At 52.7% G+C, this 6000-nt stretch overlaps 1 protein-coding gene across 1 annotated transcript in view; it reads right to left on the minus strand.

Moving 5' to 3' along the window:
- ZNF592 (zinc finger protein 592) overlaps positions 1-5662 on the minus strand; it is a 48705-nt gene extending 43043 nt beyond the window's left edge. Inside the window, exon 1 of the mRNA XM_046010262.1 lies at positions 5560-5662. The gene's annotated coding sequence lies outside the window, so the exon portion shown is untranslated. The remainder of the gene's footprint in view (positions 1-5559) is intronic.
- Between the last annotated feature and the right edge of the window lie 338 nt (positions 5663-6000).

Raw genomic sequence — 6000 nt, forward strand, 5'->3', positions numbered from 1 at the left:
CCCGGGACCTCTGAATTCAGGCACTGGCCCAGTCAGAGGTCCCAGCCTAACTCACCTCACATCTAACAAAGGCATCTTCCCCTGAGTGACCAGGGAGGGTGGCTGGTTCTGACATCAGGACTCTTCCGTAGGGACGTATTTCTGGGCAGCTTGAGTTTTTGCCTTAGGCCATTCAAGCTTATCTCCAAAATGAAAACAGACTAACTGGTTGTTTTTATAAAGAGGATACACAAACCTTGAGAAAATTCAAGTGACAGGCAAACATGTAAACAAAAGCCAAAACCACCCAATCCCACCACTCAGCGGGAAGGAGGTCTCCCAGCAAACTGTTCTGCAGACGAGAGGGGGTCCATTCGGAGTTAACCCTAGAGGGGAGGAGGTCTCCATTCTCTGAATAATCCTGGCGACTTAGTTTTGCACAAGACCCTTAATGCCACCTCTGAACTGCCCAAAGTATTTTTCTAGGGGGCTCCCCAATAACTGTGCAGCTCTCATCAACAGACAAAACAAAGTGATGCAGATCCCCCTCAGCTCCCCTCCCCCAAAAAACACACACTCCGACTGGAGCCCAGGAGTTAATCTGCTCAGTGGACACACTCCTGTTTTTTCACTCAACGCTGTGGCAGTCTTTGCACAATCAATCACAAGTATGGATATCCTCAGCCTTTTCATCTCCTGGAGGGTGTTAGTGACAGAAAAGGGGCACCATTACCTCTTGATCCAACACCTCGAGAATAAAAAAATGGAGAAGGTAAAGGACTTACCCAAAGTCACACAGTGAACAGTGGACACCCCAGAAGTGCTGAGAGGTTTGAGGAATGACTCTGTGGGTGACAGGGAACTGGAAAGGTGGTCATTAACTTTTGAGTTATAAAAAGGATCAGATCGGTCATTTCAACAAATACACGCTTCCCACTTCAAATAAAAGTAAATGGTTGGCGGAAGTACCACTCTGATCCTAAAACGTTTCTCAGTATTAATTAGCTAATGGATATCACAATGCTACATGCCTAGAACACTGGAGCGAACACAGCTTTATAAGTACACGCAACTGCTCTGCATCCAGAATTCTCTCCTATTCAGGTGTTCCTATTTTTTATGGAAAAGAAAAAGTTAAAACGAAGTTACATATAAAGATAGAGCTGGGGATAAAGATCTAATATAAACACTAAATATTAAAATGTTAACAGTGTTCTGGGTTAGAGGACTTACCAGTAAGTTGTATTTCCTTAGTATACCTATCTGTGCCCCCTGCGTTTTCTACTTGAATATTCTGGTGTAATTCTTTTTACAGTTTTAAAAGAAAAATAATTAGTCCACAGTCTAGGTTGGTCTATTTGGATTTTATTTTTCACTACAGAAAAACACAGATTCAAAACTCTAGAAGATCCACCACCCTTCCCAGCTTTGCAGAAGCAGAAAGAAGGTTAAGATGAGGCTCAGACCCCACAAAGATTCCAATCCAGTAGGAAAGCTCACCATGACCAGGCTGAGTAGAGGGGAGGAGTTACTACTTTATTTTTTGTCTCCGATGTGTAGGGAAAATGAAAATTCTAAACCAATCTCTTCTTCCAGTGTGAACAAAAGCTCCCCGCCCCCTCCCTGGGTTCACAGACCTCTGTTCCCAGAACAATTTCCAATACATCTGTCCACAACCACCCTTTAGCTACAAGACTACCCACACCACTTGGAATCTGGATACCAATTCTGAGGAAGACCCTTTTCCAGTATTTTGTTTCTAAAAAGTTATTCCTCCTCTTCCTTAAGAGTCACAAACATATGATCCAACCCACACCATACAGAATCGTGCATTCTATCAATTAATAATAGTGGCTGCCCACACTGTATGGAGCTTAAGTCAAGACTGTGTTAACGAAAAGGATGAATCTTCACCCGCCTGAGAAAAACAAACAGGAATTGAGGAGCAAGAGTTTGTTAATATGTCCCAGCCCTGGCCAGAAGGGGTGGGGGATGGCCAGAAGACAGAACATCTGTCATTCTGCAGTTTCATTTCTCATGGCCAGTTAATACCCTAAGTTTATGCATCAGTATCTTCCAAGTTTGGTTAGTGAGTCAGTCTGCCTGGATCCAATAAGCTCCGAGTGCCCTACAAAATCTGAATTTTAGGACTATGAAACTGAGGACCAGATCCTAAAACACAGTGATCCCGAGAAAATAAAGCCACCTCCAGAATGACATCTGTCTCCACTCCCGAACTCCAGCACCGACCATGGTGTGTATCTAATGTATCTATCTAATACTCATCTAATTCTCTCTGTGGCTTGTAGAATAAAATCCAAACTTGACCGGCCTTTCACAGCTCCAACTCAGCTTCCCAGGCTCCTGCCCAGACCAACCAAGCCTCGCAGGGCTCCGCGCTTTCACACATAGCTCTCTCTACCTAGACTGTCCTTTGTCCAGCCTCACTCGCCTGTAAAACTCCTATTCTTCCTCCAAAGCCCAGTTCAAAAGCCACTTCTGCCTCCAAAGTCTTCCCTACTCCCCCTAGGCATTTAGTTCCTACCGCTCCCAACAGCTCTCTAACCAGTGAGCATTAGAGAACTTCTTAAGTACATTGTAGCTCCTTTGTTTACATATCTGACCTCCCCTGGATACCCTGAGGTTCTGAAGGAAAGGAACTCACTTTGTATCCAAAAGTCCTACCACAGTGTCAAGAACGAAATGGGAGATCAATGTTGAATGATTGATTACATGGAACCCTGGCATTATTTAAAGAAAAGGGGAGGAAAAAAAGAGTCTCCCGGAATCCAAGAACTAAATTTTAAGTTTAATCTTTAAAATTTAAAATTTTAAATTAAATCTATATATTTAATCTCATCCAATGTGACCACAACATAGCTAAGAGACAGCATGAAAGTTTTAAAAATGTAATAATAGCAACTAACATGTGAGGTAAGTGCTTTGTCTACGTGGCTTGTTTAATCTGATATGCACAACAGCCCTATGAGGTAGGTACTTTTATCTGCATTTACCAATCCTATGAGATAGCTACTTTGATCTACATTTAAGCTGGGAAAAGCCTGAGGCCTTTCCAAACAGGAAACTGAGGCACATAAGAAATTAAACTCAAAGTCATTCTGTTAGCAAGTGGCAGAAGCAAGATGCAAACTCCAGTAGTTTGTTTCCAGAGCCAGTGGGCTCTGGGATCCAGGAGACCTGGGTTTGAATCCAGATTATGTTACAAATGTGGTTTTGGGTAAGTCATCTATCCCCTCAGGGCTTGTATCTGTAAAAAGGGCAGGGCAAGCCCTTTCTCTTAAGTTGCAGAGAGGCTGAACTTAAATATGATGTTTGCAGAAGTCTCTCAAACTGATTCTTCCATCTAGCAGGCACTCCATAAATGCTCATTGGTCTTCCTTTGCCTTCCTAAAAGCTGCACAAGATGGACTCTGAGGAAAAGGATCTCCCCCAGACTCTCTGCGGCTTTTCCAAGCGGATCAAGTAGTTAGACCACTCAAGGAGAAAGCCTCCCCTTACCTGCTTATCTCAAAGTCCATTCCCCCACACTGCGGCCAGAGACCTTTTAAAATGTAAATGTCATCATGTCAATCACTTGAAACCCTTCAAAGGTTCCTAATTTCACTGCGGATACAGACCGAAGTTGAGGGATGGGTGGGGAAGGAGACTTTCTGTCCCAAGGCCCCCTGTGCTCTAACTCACCTCTCTACAGACTTACCTCCCCTCTCCCTCTCCCCCTCCAGCCACACAGGCCTCTTTCACTTCCTCCAACTCGCCAAGCTCCGTGCTGCTCCACACATGGTTAACTCTTAACCCTCCTTCGGGTCTCAGCCCAGACGTCACTTCCTCGGGGAAGCCTTCCCAAAGCCCCCAGATCAAACCAAGGCCCATCACTCTCGGCATTCTGGTCCTCTTTCCTTCCTCGAGCTCAGCCCAGTTTGAAATGATCAGTTTACCGCCTCCTTCAAAGTTTTATTCAAAAGACACCTTCCAAGAAGGCCTTCCAGGGCCACTTGAATGTAAATTCAACCCCCACCCAGTATCTCATATCCTCCTTCCCTGTCTTCTGTTTCTCCCCAACATTTAGCCCCTTTTGAAGAGGCTGCATTTTTCACAATCTGTTTTCCCAGGCTCCTGCTACTTCCCACACACACACACCAGAGGGCAGGTATTTCTGTTTGCTTTCTTCACAGCATCTAAAACAACGCACGGCACATATTTGTTGACAAATATTCGGCACGGAACGAAATTTCCAGATTATTTATTATTGGGCTTTCCCACTAGGCTACCAGCTCAAGCCAAAAACATGTCCTTCTGTCCATCCTCCCAACACCTTATCCAGTACCCAGCACATAGTAAGTGCTCAGTAAAAATTTGCTGAGTGACTCAAAGCTGTGACCATTGGGAAAACGGTCACAATACGTGTGCTAGCACCATGCTTCCTCCTCTCTTTCACTGTGCAGTGTACCTGTGAGTTTGAGGAAACAGACCCATGAAATCCCAGCAAGCACCCACCAGGCCAGGCATCTGTGTCCACATCCTGTATGCTCAGCCACACTGTACACACCAACAGATGCACCCTAGAAGGCCTGTATGAACAGAGAGCTGAAGGCAAGTGGGCCAACCCTAAGCCAAATACCATCTTACCCCCGAGTCCCATTCTCCTACTGCCAGTCCTATCCTAGGCCAGTCCTGGGTGCCAGACACGCTTCCCTGGGTGGGCCTGTGGATTTATTCCAATCCAGGACTTTTAGTGCTCCCTCTGGCCTACTCAGAGAAACAGAAAGTTAAAAATCCCTGAGCAGCTCCCATCATCCTGGGGTTCTCAGGAACAGGCAGACCTAAGGTCGTATGGACCCCTCCCCCTCGCACACGCTGCTCCAAGGCCAGGAGGCCATCTGTCCAGCAGACGCTCCCCTGTCCTCCCTCGGGTCACATTGAGCCTCCCCCCCCCCCCCCCGCACACACGCTCCCAGGTTGGCAGGAAGAGCCCCTGCAGAGAGATCATTTCCCCCCTGGTCAGCAGGCCTGGCCCCCCCAAGACCCCCAACTCGGGAGCAGGAATACCTGTCTGCTCCCGAAGAAACCTCCCCCAGGCTCAGAACTTGGGCGGCGGCGGGGGGGGGACCGAGGGGCGCCGCGGTCGACCCCCGAAGTGTCCGCCCAGAACGGCGCCAGCTCTCGGCGCGGCGGGGGACGGAAGGGCTGACAGGGCGGCCGGCGGGGCGAGGCGGCACCGTTATCCGCGCCCGGGCGGGGGGCCGCGGGCTGTGGCCGGGGGCGGCCGGCGGCCCCGCGCGGGGAGGGCGGCGGCGGGTCGCGGCGGCGGCGGCGGGGGCGGGCGGCCGGAGGCGGGCTGGGGTGGCGGCAGGGGCCCGCCAGGCGGCGGTCGGGGGAAGTGGCTGCCGCCTCGCCTCGGGCGGCGCGCAGGGTCCGCCCGGCTGCAGGGCCGCGGCGCGGGCGCGGGCTCGGCCCCGGCTCGGCGCGGCCCCGGCCGGCGGGCTGGGGCGGCCTCGGCGGCGGCGGCGGCCCCGGCCCGCAGGCTCCCGGCCCCGGCCCGGCCCGCGGGGGGGCGCTTACCTGGCGGCGGCGGCGGCGGCAGGCCCCGGGCTCGGCCGCGCGCGTCCCCAGCGCCGGCTGCGGGAGCCACAACATGGCGACGGCGGTGGCGGGCGGGGCTGCGGCTCCGGGGGCGGAGCGGGGGCGGGAGCCGGGCTGGCGGCGGGACCCGGCTGGGGCCGCGGGCGGGCGAGGGAGGGGGGCGGGCGGAAGGCGACTCGGACCTGGGCGCCGGCCCAGGGCGGCGCGGCGGAGGGGCTGCCCCGGCCCGGGCCCGGCCTCCGGCCTCCCGCTCCCGCCTCCGGCCTCCCGCCCCGAGGCGAGCTGCGCCGCGCGGGCCCGACGGCGGCGGGGCGGGGCGGGCGGGCGGGGGCGGCGCCGCTCAGGGCTGGACCCCGACCCCGCGCGCCCCGGCCGGGCCCAGCCCCCGCCCCGCCCGCCCCGCCGAGCACCCGGGCGCCG

The sequence above is a fragment of the Meles meles genome, chromosome 6 (genome assembly GCF_922984935.1).
Source record: "Meles meles chromosome 6, mMelMel3.1 paternal haplotype, whole genome shotgun sequence".
Lineage (NCBI taxonomy): Eukaryota > Metazoa > Chordata > Mammalia > Carnivora > Mustelidae > Meles > Meles meles.